Here is a 13,182-nt window from a genome sequence, read left to right as displayed (position 1 = left end):
CTTAGACCTATGACAATAAAATAGTAACTATTTTAGCATGCAGTCTTAGACAAATAAAAAATGGAAAAATAAAGTGATAGATGCCTTTGATATCAAGTCAACAAAGTGCCCAGATAACCCCAAATCCACAGAATGAGACCCAACACAATCAAATTGAAATCATTTTCAGGTCTGGGATTTGATTTTACCCTACACACAGGCCAGTAAGTTAGCTGGTTACTATTTCATGGGTACTGGCAGAAGACGTAAGACCCCTGGGTCAGAGACCAAAGACTTTATTATTTATGGCACAGAAAGAAGCATGAGCATCTGCATGTGTGCCGGACCCCTTTGCCCTAAAGTCTCACTGGAGTAATGCTGTTAGCCCAGATGGATGCTTTGCACACGATGGGTGTGTAACACAGATGAGGAACACTGAGTTTAGGGCCCATGCTGTTTTCTGGTAAGCAGTAAGCAAACCTGTTTTTTATCCCAAAGAGAGACATTACTGCACCCTTCAATTCTGTTCATAGTAAACGTAACCCTGAGAAACAGTCCAGGTAAAGAGCAGTCAAAGTTTGCATTCTTGGCATGTCCACCAAAAAAGTACAGAGCCCATGGCGGATTGCCCCTCTCAACAATAAGGAGTTCCTGATTGTTAAGTGAGATGTGAGCTGGCTATTTGCGGTAAGAACAAGCCCACAGCAGGTGTAGTCATCCTGAGACATACTGTAGGTCCTACCTACCTTAATGAAGAATCTAAACCCAGTTGAGCATATGTGTGTACATTTATATTTCTCTCAGATGTGTTTCTGAAAACTCGTGAGCAAACCATATTTGTAAATCAAGTTACCTTTCAAATATTCTGGAAGAAAACCCATAAATGAATCTTTTTACAATGGAAATATTCATCCCTTAGTTCATCTGTTTATAAATTTGTGGGGTTATAAATACTGGATTCTCTTAAAGCAAGCCATACCCATACTAGTGCAGCCCTGCCATTTGTAATAAGTTGTGGTGAATTATAAAAAGCAAATCTTTCAAGCATGTCTGATTTGACCACACCCATATAAACAGTCATTGACCAAATAGATCCCATCCCAATTTTAAAACTACATCTGTTTTCTTCTTTAAAACTTCCCCATAACTATTTTTATATGCCTCAATTCCTGGGTCAAGCCAGATGCTGCTGCTTTGGGTGGATAATCTTTTTGTTGGGATTCAAAGCTGGGTTACTAAAGCAACCTCCATAAACACAATCCTTCTAATACTCCGTTCAGGCAATAATTATCAGGGTTGTAGTGAAAGACCTCCAGATTTGGATTCTTTTTTAGTCTCTTTTCTTACGTATTCTTGACAGAGACTTCTTCCCCTAGTTCCCCTCCTCTCACCAAGAATATGTTGCTCCCTCATTGATAGGAATTTGGAAATTCAACCACTGTTGCTCAGAGCAATGTGGCAAACCTACAGGACTTTCCAGGAAGAAAAATGTCTACTTCTCCCTTTACTAGATTACACTTCAGAAATGTATGAACCGCAGTCAGCAGCAGTGAAGTCAGGTCAAAGTGACATAAAATATGATTTCTTTGCCACACAAGAAAACACTAATAAGAAAGAATTTGTAGTACCTGCCAATGCTTCTTAATAGTTCTCTAGGAATCCACACGACAAAGCTGCAAACATGGATGGTACCCAAAAAAAATGTTGCTGAAAATAAGAACATACCCTATTTGGTATAATCTAATACCAAGTCTTATACTGATATAGTACTTTCTGACATAAAATATTTTACATGCATGCTTTCATTAGATGCTCGCCACAATCCTATGAGGATGGACAGACAAAACACTTGGGTCAAAAATAAGTCAAAAAACTGATTTTCTTTCATGGCACCTAAACTGACCCTCAGTCCTTCGTTCTTTCTAATACCTCTGGCTCCATACTCGGGCACTGGAAGGTGGCAAGCGTGTGTTGTTACCACCTATGCCTGGAGATGGAACCAAAATGACTGACATATAGTTCACTGTCCTCTCTACAGTAAATACACAGATGATCATTCAAGTGGCTAGCACCAAAGTAGGTATAAGAAGAAAGTCAACATTGTAGGCACATCTCTGCCTGACAGGACTCAAGACACATTGGCTAACATGAATCTGCCCCATTGCTCATTGCTTCACCCAATAGGGTTTTAAAGCCAGCATGCCTACAATTTTGCTTGAAGTTTCAATCTAGTATTTTCTTTCAACATCCTAATTTGTTGACTCTTATGACATTTTGATAACAAAACTCTGGGGGAGGCTTCCCAAACTCTACTAGATGCCTGAAAACTATACCTTCCATAAAGAGGTACAGGTTTTGAGCTATGGTTATTTAGGGCAGAGGTCATGGAGGCAGGACCAGGTGATTCTGAGAACACAATGTGATGTTGTAGAGAGAGAGTGGGCTTAGTCATTAAATGGAATTGTTTAAGTAACTATGGGTTATTCAGCATCTCTGAACCTCGGTTTTGTCATCTGGAAAACTGATCTAGTAATATTTACTTCCCTCAGATGACCGTCAGGAGTATTAATAGTGATTGAATGCACTTAATATATCATAGGATTTGTGGTTGTTGTTGCTTTTATTGTTTTGGGGTGTGTGTGTATATAGTCCTTGAGGGGATAAGCCGTATCTTACTCATTGTTGTATCTTCGACATTTTGCACAGTATATGGAGCATGGTAAGCTCTCAACATGGCAAACATAGTGAAGGCATTGTTTGAGTCAAAGAAGCATTAAGTGCCATGTAAGATTTGATCAAGTGAAGATGGTGGGCAATGTGAAGTGAGGATAAACTCAGTCTCATGAAAGAGCCAGCAAAACATTAGAACCTCAAGCTCAAAGCTGATGTCCTGACTCTAGTGCAGGGATCAGCAAACCTTTTCTGTAAAAGGCCAGGTAATAAATATGTTAAGCTTTATAGGCTATCCGGGCTCTGTCACAATTACCCAACTGCCACTGTAGAGTGAAGGCAGTCACAGACAATAAGTACATGAATGAACATGGCTGTGTTCCAATAAGACTCTGACTACAGACACTAAATTTTGAATTTAATATCATTTTCACATGTCACAAAATATTATCTTTCTTTTAATTTTCTAACCAATAAAAAATGTAAAAACCGGGCGCCTGGGTGGTTCAGTTGGTTAAGCGACTGCCTTCGGCTCAGGTCATGATCCTGGAGTCCCGGGATCGAGTCCCGCATCGGGCTCCCTGCTCAGCAAGGAGTCTGCTTCTCCCTCTGACCTTCCCCCCTCTCCTGCTCTCTCTCTCTCATTCTCTCTCTCAAATAAATAAATACAATCTTTTTAAAAAATGTAAAAACCATTCTTAGCTCATGGGCTGTACAGAAACAGGTGGCAGGCTGGATTTGACCCATGGGCAATGGTTGGCTGACCCCCGTGCTAGTGAACTGACCCAAGGAGGCTGTGACTGCACACTCACCCTCCCTAGCTGAATCCTCAAAAAGCCCCCATCTCTGCTCCCTCTAATAGTTTTCCTATGGCTGCTGTGACAAAGTGACTTAAAACAACACAAATTTGTCCTCTTAAAGTTCTGGCAGTCAGAAGTCATAGGAGGCTAAAAATCAAGGTGTCAGCTGGTATGGTTACTTCTGGCAGATCTGGGCGAAAATCCTTTCCTTGCTTCTTCCAAACTTCAGAGGCTGTTGGCATTTGTGGCCACATCACTCCAATATTTGCTTCCACTTTACATATCTTTCTCTGACTGATCCTCCTGCCTCCCTCTTATAAAGACCCTTGCAATTACATTGGGCCCACTGGATAATCCAAGATCATCTCTCCATCTCAAAATCCATATATAATCACATCGGCAAAGTCCCTTTTGCCATGCAAGGTAACATATTCACAGGTTCTTGGAATCAGGATGTAGACATCTTGGAGGGCTCCTATTCAGCCTACCACAGTCTTATCCAGGCTTCCCGGCGTCAATGCATAAAAGAGAAGGTGCCACCACTTAGCACACAGACCTTGTGTCCACACAAACAGTGCAATTTCCCTTCCCTCCTTCCCCCACAGAACAAGGAGAAAGCCAGGGTCAATATTTTTTCAACTTCTCTCCTCTAACTTCATCCCATGAATTATGACCATTAAAGGAGACACTGCCCCAGTAAGTAACGTAAATGAAAATAACTCCTATATCTTAGAAAACCCTCTCAATACTGGCCCTGTTTTCCTCTGAGTTATTTTTAAAGTTATACAAATTTTTCTCAAAGGCATACCAGAGACTTGCTTTCAGCTTCTTATCTATGCATAGCACAGACAATTGCATTATACCTAAGAGAATTAATGTGATTTAATTATATTATATTTGGTGGTAGTTTAATATCAAACTTCTTTTGTACAAGAAATTATTTCTTGGTGAAGTTAAGCTCACTTATTATGCTCATTCTTTATTCATTAAACTCATTAAGATCAGTGGGAATTGCATATAAATAACTATACTATTGATTTGAAACATAGCAGATAAGTGAGGATATTCTAAGAGTATGAGAGCATAATGCATCTTAGTTATTTTCTTGGGAATTCATGTATTTGGAATCTATGCGTAGCATACTTTCCCAAGAATAGATGGCACATCATTTAAAAGTTCTCTCTTCTCTTGCAAAGGGAAGATGGACAATAAACAGACAACTGTCTTTCTTAGGAATCATATATATGGTGGTTCCAAAGCCAGAACTACCATATATATGATTGTAGAGGTTGTTCACTGCACAAGGATATCCACCAAAGAGGGAAGTGGGGCTGAAGTCTGGCCCCTGTTCTGCTACTAAACCACACATCCTGGCACAGGGTTATCAGAAGAGGGAGGGAACATTTTCTTAATTCACACAAAGTGACTGTATGCCCACAAACCTGTGCAGACCCACTTAAGAGGGGGTGCCTTTTTCTACTTTGCAAAGACACCTCATGGACCAGCAGAGACCTTGGCTGAAATCTACTTGGGTTAGCTTAATCAAGAAAGGGATATTTATTGCAAGGTTATAGATATATTTCTTATGACCCAAGAGCAAGAGGTACAGTAGCTATTATGTGGGATTAGAACAAAAAACAGAAGCTGTCAGAAGAGAGAGGCAATAACTAAATAAATCAATATTTACTGGCATTAGTAGGCCTCACAACAACCTTGCTAGAACAGAATAATTAATCTCATTCTATAGATGCAGCCTCTTGCCAAAGGTCACCCAGCCAGTAAGTGACAGAACTTTCAAATCTAGGCACATTTGTCTGCAATGTCCTTGTGCTGTCCACTACTTCACACAGTCTCTCTCATTCTCAACATGTGGTTGGTGTTCTTACAGCTACTCACTGATATTTCCTCCTCTCTTGCTTCCAAGCACACAGGAGAAATGCACTTCCCCTTGAAGTTAAATGTCCATGTGGGATTTGCTCTGGCCAGTGAAATATAAGAAGTGACATGTATCATTTCCAGTTGGAAGCCTGAAAGAGCCAGTGTGTGATTTGCCCTCCACTGTCCCCACCAAGGTGACCACAGACATTTTAGGTGGAGATGTCTCTGTCAGCCTGTATCTGTGAGAAAAGACAATGTGGAACAGAGTCCTCAGCCAATCTGCAATGAATTTATAACTCAAGTGAAAAGTAAGCTTTGACTCTTTTAAGCCACTAAGATTTGGGCTTATTTGTTACTTCAGCATAACCTTGTCTATCCCGCCAGCCTGGCAGAGCTGTTAAGGACTTTTCCTCTACTTCTAGCAGCTGGTAAATTTCCTCACCCAGTGAACCACACAAGTTCTTTCCTTTTCCTACTTGCCCAAAACCCTGCCATCTTTCACAGGCCAGCTAAAATCTCACCTACCCAAAGAGCTTTCCTTAACTCCTCCAGCTGACATTAATCCTTACTCTTTATAATCATTATTGTACTCACTATCAATATCATATATATTACAACCCAGCTACATTGCACGTAACACATTATGTCTCATGTATGCTGTTGTAACCTGTTTCTTTCTTTAGGACAATATCTTAACTCTCCAACTAAATGGTCGGTCTTTTGTGGGCAGAAATCATGTTATAAATTTCTGCATGCCTCCCACAGAGTGGCCAGAACCTTGGTGAGTGGAGCATAGAAACCCAATAAATAGTTATGACATCACACTGTCCCAAAAGAAATATATTGAGGAGGGTGGGGGAGGACAAGACAAAGGGAGCAGCAGGTCTAACCATTTTCTTCCTCTGTGTACCCACAGATTTGAACAGTAGAATATTCCTCCATATGGAGGGAGGAAAGAGTTAAATTTTAGTAGACTACATCCTGAGTCAGCTAACATCTTTGGAGGTTATATTTCTCATTAATATAAAAGAGTTAATTATACATCTTGGAAATTCTATTCACGCCAAATCTTCCTTTAGGGTTAAGTCATGCATGATCCATTTATATTCAGGCATTAGCCCTGACAGCATCTTGTTCTGTCGGGCCATCTTATGCACCTGCCCTAAGGATTCACAGGGGCTTTAGGAAGCTGTTCTCGTAGTGGAACGTTTTACCGAGAAGATGACCTACACTGCAAAATACTTTATATAACAAAAGGCAGGGCATAAATATTTTATAGCATAGAGTCCATGAAAACACATCTTCATTTCTGTAATGCACTATCTCAGAACATATCACTGGGGGAACAGGACTTGCCTGAAAGATTCAACAACTCCAATTTGCCATAGCTCATTAGGATGCCCTAGAGAACAAGCACAACAAATAATTCTAGATCCCTGCTGCTCGTGGGCTAGTTAATGTGGACTGACCACACAACAGCAAACCTTGTCACCTCATGAAAAAGCCACCTTGTGTGTACAAAGTGCATTTAACAAGGAATCAGACAATGTCAGCTGGAAGGAGCCCTCGAGACATATTTTTTCTACAGGTGGGGAAAGAAGGTTCAGAAAGATGATGTGAGTTGGATTTAGACTCAAACTTAAGCCTTCACTGTTCCTGTCATAACCACAAAATAAAAACCCATGGGTAAAGTGAACACAGAGAACACATCCACTGATTAGACCTACGTTGCCAGCTTTGAAGTAAAGTATCATGTCACCATTCGGGCTTTTCAGTAAGTGGTGCTGTGTGTGCATATCTGTGAACAACTTCAAATTTCTCATTAATAGTATGTTTCCATAAATACCAAACCTCACTGGAATCCCTCTATTGACATTCATAAGTTAAAATCTCCCACCATTAATTCTTCAATAAGAAAATTATTTCCTGGTAAGTGATGAATTAGAGGCTGCTGCAGCTTAAATTCAGCTTTCACATTATTTTTTCCTCCTTCACTGATCGCCCACTTTGTTCAAAATTGGTTATACCCACCCAGATCTCTTGAAGCCAAGACATCACTACACTGTGTAATTAAATTCCGAAATAAATAGCAAGGCCTTGATGCAAAAGTGACCTTTTTGATTCAGAAAATCCTTCAAAATTGCAACAGGACAACCGAAAATTCTTAGTTTTGAGTTGCTCACAGGGCCAACAATAGCTTTGTAATCCCTTTGTCAAGCCCAAGCAGACAAGGAAAGGATTCACTTTTTTACTTACTATCAGAGGTTTCTTTTATGCTTCTTCACCAAGCACTGCAGATTTGAGGAAATCACTGTATAAGCCTGTTTTTAAATGTTCCTTTCAAATGTGGTTTGAATCGTTCCAAGAGAAGAGAAAAGGGTAGCCCCCTTTAGAGGCAAGCCCAGGCAGAAGCCCATTAAAAGGAAAGCTGAAATCATGGAACATCTCAGCAATACTACTGCTGGCTTTGGAAGGAGGAGTGATCTAGTGATAAACAAGTAGCTGCCTGAGAAATCCTAATTTAGAAAAAATAAGTCAAGCATTCAGCTGAAAATACTACTGAGCCAGTAATCACCCACCGGGTGCAGTCTCTCCTAACTTCCCACTGAAAGACTTTACTGACACTGGGAAATGCCAAAATTCCCAGCAGCCAGGACTAAACTAAAGGCCAATCTAATCCCAGAATCCAGAAAGAAGCTCCAGTATGTATTCAACTAGACTAAACTAGAAACCCAGATTTCTCTTTGTCCCATAAGCAGGATTCATCTCCATGAAACAAGAGTCTTCAGAGATTAAAGGGTCTGCCTGAAAACATACAGGATTATACTTCCTATTTTACCGATTCTGGAAATCAAGGGTGTGTATCAACCAGAAAACCGTGTAGGTGCTGCTCCGTCACGGAGTCACATTGTGGCCTTCCTACAACTTTCTATATTCTCTTCAAAAACATTGACTTTCTATTTCCCCTTGAAAAACAGCGACTTTCTCATCCTCATGGTATCACCTAAGAGGTATCCGTGGAGCGTTGCATCCTGGGAAATGTAGTCTCCACAGGTAACACAGTGCTTTGTGGGAGGGCAGGGCAGAGACAAGAGGAACCTGTGTGGAGCATTCTGGGAATTGTAGTTTTCTTTGTGCTCGCCATTGTTTAAAACTACCAGAGAACCTGGCAGTGAACTCAGAGAATCTCTGGAGCTGAGTTCCCTGCTAGATGGATTCGCTCTCCAGAGTTGTGTTCTTCAGCTTGCCTCTACTCTGAAGAAGTGAAGAGCGTTAACCATCTGCCAGATGAACAGAGAAAAGGGCCAAAAGCAGGTAAATCAACTAACACTATCATTTGGCAAATGAGCTGATATAGATCTTGCCTCATTCCAGGAGGAAAGGCAATAAATATCATAGGGTCTATGGGGAAATACAGCCAGAGAAGAGAAAGGGATAACGTCTTGAAGACTAAGAGATAGAATGTGCTTCTGAAAATATTTTGCCCAGGGAGATAGAAGAAAAGAAAAAAATGAAATTCAAAAGGATACAAGACAAAGCCTCTATTAAAAAGACAACATGAAAGAAGACAGCAGAATGGTATGAAGAGAAAGACAGACAAGAAAAATGGCAGGAAACCAAAGACAATAATATATTCACAGTGACAGTGATTAAGAGCAGAAAGAATAAAATAAATGAAGCCAAGTTGGTGAATCATGGGGTTAACTTGAGATGCTTTCCCAGAATGCAGTGGACAGAGATGAAAACAATGAGTTAATATAAAGGAAAAAATAGAAAAGGAAAAATAAAAAATGAAAAGTAAAGATAGGACTGGTGTTTCTGAAGAAAATGCTGAAGTAAAACAAAAGCAATAATAAAAGATAAAGGGACTTTCTACCCCCGGGTCCTGTCCCTGTACTTTAATAAAACATTTTTGCACTGGGAAAAAAAAAAAAAAAAAAAGAGAAAGAGAAACTGTCTTAGGCTGAAGAAATATAAATATGCTGTATTCCATTTGAAAGGATTCATCATGAACGAGGAAAACAAATCAGCGAGAAACTTTCACCTAGATTAATTCGTGCCATTTTTTTTAAAGATTTTATTTATTTATTTGACAGAGAGAGAGAGAGAGAGAGACAGTGAGAGAGGGAACACAAGCAGGGGGAGCGGGAGAGGGAGAAGCAGGCTTCCCGCTGAGCGGGGAGCCCAATGTGGGACTCGATCCCAGGACCCTGGCATCATGACCTGAACCGAAGGCAGACGCTTAACGACTGAGCCACCCAGGCGCCCCAATCTGTGCAACTTTTTTAAAGTGTATGAATAAAGAAAACATCTTTCAAACATTCAGATAGGAAACAATAAGTTAACTGTGAAAGAAAAAATAACTGAGTCAGTCTCAGACTTCTCTTCTGTAACACTAATTGCCAAAAATAATTAAGTAGGATCTGCAGAGTTCTAAGGGGAAAAAACCCATTTGTCTTTTATGTATAAATATAACATAAAATTATTCTCAGATATATGCAAAATCTAAATCTATATATAATGCATCAAACTTTCCTTTTAAAAAGTCACTATGTAATTCAATCAACCAAGAGATTAAACAAAATTAAGATTTTAGGAATGAAGAGGTCAAGATATAAAAGAACTGATGATACACACTAAAACAAGTTAACTGTAGAGATTAATCTAAAATTACTGCAAATCCGGCTAAAAGCCAAATACAAATGTCAAAATTTATTCTTGAATGCAAAAATATCTAATGTTTAAAAATGCATTATAATTCCTGGGATTTAAAACACAGATCATATAAACAAAGTTGGAGAAGAGAGGGAAGAGAATGTGAAATTGTGCTAGCTTTCAAATCTTATTTAGGAGTAATTCAAAGATACTGGTTTGGCTGGATTTTTACAATTAGAGAAATATGGGTGAAAAAATATTTCTGAAGAACTTAAAAATTTTAACTCACTAATCGAAAGTGAAGGAGGGGAGAGGCGCCTGTGTGGCTCAGTTGGTTAAGCATCTGCCTTCGGTTCAGTTCATGATCCTGGGGTCCTGGGATTGAGCCCCACATCATCGGGCTCCCTGCTGCGCAGGGGGCCTGCTTCTCCCTCTCCCACTCCCCCTGCTTGTGCTCTCTCTTTCCCTCTCTCAGTCAGATAAACAAATAAAATCTTAAAAAAAAAAAGACAGTGAAAGAGCATACCTGGAAGAGATAAAATAATGCACTTAGTATGCAGCAATAACTGAAAGCAATCAAAATACTTATCCATTGGCTGTTAAGTAAATTATTATTATAGAACCGTAGAAGGGAATAAAATGTAGCCATTAAAAGTCACATTATAAAATATTTTGTCTTGGAGAAAAATGCAGAAAATATTGGAAGTAGAGGATAAATTTCAACAAGCTTCTGCCCTGTGATCCCCAATTTTGAAAACATAATATTTTATACATTATTTATTTTGGAGCATAAAAAAAATACAGGCATTAAAAAAAAAAGGACCAAAAAGTTACACACCATCAGGTTAACAGTGATTATCTCTGAGTCGATAATAAGATTTTTATTTTCTTCTATTTGCTTTTCCATATATGCATAGAGTTTATACCAAAAGACACTTAAATATAAACACCATAAATATAAATCAAGCTCATGCTACATCAGGGGTCAGCAATTTTTTTTTCTGTAAAGGACCAAATAGTAGATAATAGAGGCTTTGCAGGCCATACCATCTCTGTCACGACAATTCAACTCTGACATTGTACTGCAAAAGCAGCATGACTATGTCCCAATAAAACTTTATTTACAAAAATAGGCAGGATTTGGGTCTATAGTTTCCCAATCCCTATGATATAGCAATATCTGACATGGAAGATTTAGAAATTATTTAAGCTCATTATTTTTCTGTTTTCTGTAATTGTTTAGGACAAACGATTCTAGACAAGTACTGTCCAATAGAAGGTTCTGTGATGATGGAAATGTTCTCTAAGTCATTTCATACAGTAGTCACTAGTCACATGTGGTGTTGAAATGTGGCTGGTGCAAATGAGGAATTTTATTTTTCAAATTCTACTTTATTTTAATTAATTTAAACTTAAAGAGCCACACGTGAACCATATTGGACAGGACAGGTCTAGTTCACATGTTATTGGCTGTGCTTTCCATCATCCATAGCTAGGAAGGGTACAACTATTTACTTTATCTCTCTAATTTCTTGCCAGACAATATAATCTCAGACTCGTTGCTTCTCAATTCTTATCAAACTCCTTTGTAAGGAATGAATAGTTATTTCTCTTTGGACTTACTCGTATATTTATGGCAGTTCACTCAGTTCCTACTATGTACAGACACTATCCAGACTCTGGGCAAACAGTGGCAAGCAAAACAGACAAGGTTTTCCCTCAGAGTTTATTCTACAAATCATTTAAAGATGCGAAAAAATACAATACAGTACAAATAAACAAAAATGAGTAAAAGAGCCAAATATACACTGCTTATAGGGAAACAACTTAAATACAAGAATAGTAAAAGATTGAACACAAAAGAAGGAACAAGAGTTCCAATGAAGAAACACTATAGGGAATGATGGGGTCTGTGGAACTGGACCAGTATTGCCCGGCAAGGGCTAGTCAAAGTCGAATATGTATTTTTAACACTCTGTGGGCCAAACAAAACCAGTCTGCAGACAAGAGCCCGCCCACCAGCAGCCATGTAGTAACCACCTAAGTCACCTTATTTAGAACCCAAAGGAGAAACTTCCATTCTGAAAAGCTAGGTTTCAACTGATTGATAGAAACATATTTTATCTTAAGGAAATGGAATCTTTTCTTAAATATAATTTAGGTGATAATTAGGATTAAGTTTAAAATAAATGCAAATATTTAAAAAGTATAGTTTGATGAGTTTTACAGACAGCTATCCCCACGTAACCACCATCCCAAGAGGGATTCAGACTGGGAGTTGGCAAACTCTTGGCCTGTGGGCCACATCTGGCTTGGTGCCTGTTTTTGAATGGCCCACAAACTAAGAATGGTTTTTATATTTTGATGTGATTGAAAAAAAATTTTGAAAGCATAGTATTTCTTGACATGTAAAATACATATGAAATTCAAATTTCAGTGTCCACAAATAAAATTTTATTGGAACACAGCCATGCTTATTCATTTACATATTGTCTATGGCTGCTTTTGTGCTACAATGGCAGAGCTGAATAGTTGTAACCCAGACCAAATGATGGGAAAAGCCTAAAATATTTACTATCTGATCCTTAGCAGAAAAAGTTTGCTGACCCCTGATGTAGAACATTACTGTCACACCAGAAAATTCTGTCATGCCCCCGTGCAGTACATTCTCCACACTCTCTACTCATTCTGGGCAACAACTGATCTGATTTCTATCAGTATAGATTAAATTTACCCGTTCTAGAACTTCATACAAATGAAATCATATGAAATTTTTTTTTCTTTTTGTCTGGCTTTTATCCCTAAATACAAAGTCTGTAAAACATAGCCATGTGGCAATCATCTGCAGTTTGTCCATTGTTATTGCTGTGTAGTATTTCATTGTGTGCATCTACCACACTTGGTTTACCTATTCACCCACTGACACCAGTTCTGAGCATTCATGAATAAAGTTGCTACCATTCATGTACAAGTCTTTTGCAGGCAAGTCAGGTACAAGTCTTTTAGCTAAACAGTGATATTAGTGGGTTGTAAGATACATGTATGTTTAACTTCATCAAAAACTGCCAAACTTTTTGACTCTCTTCCCAGCAATATATCAGAGTTCCCATTTTATTATATCCCTACTAGCACTTTTTAATTTAAACCAATCTAGTGAGTATAACTTGATATCTAATTGTGGTTTTGATTTGCATTTCCC

Source organism: Zalophus californianus, chromosome 3, assembly GCF_009762305.2.
Source record: "Zalophus californianus isolate mZalCal1 chromosome 3, mZalCal1.pri.v2, whole genome shotgun sequence".
Taxonomy (NCBI): Eukaryota; Metazoa; Chordata; class Mammalia; order Carnivora; family Otariidae; genus Zalophus; species Zalophus californianus.
The sequence above is the reverse complement of the archived record's forward strand: the minus strand, read 5'-3'. Positions refer to the sequence as shown.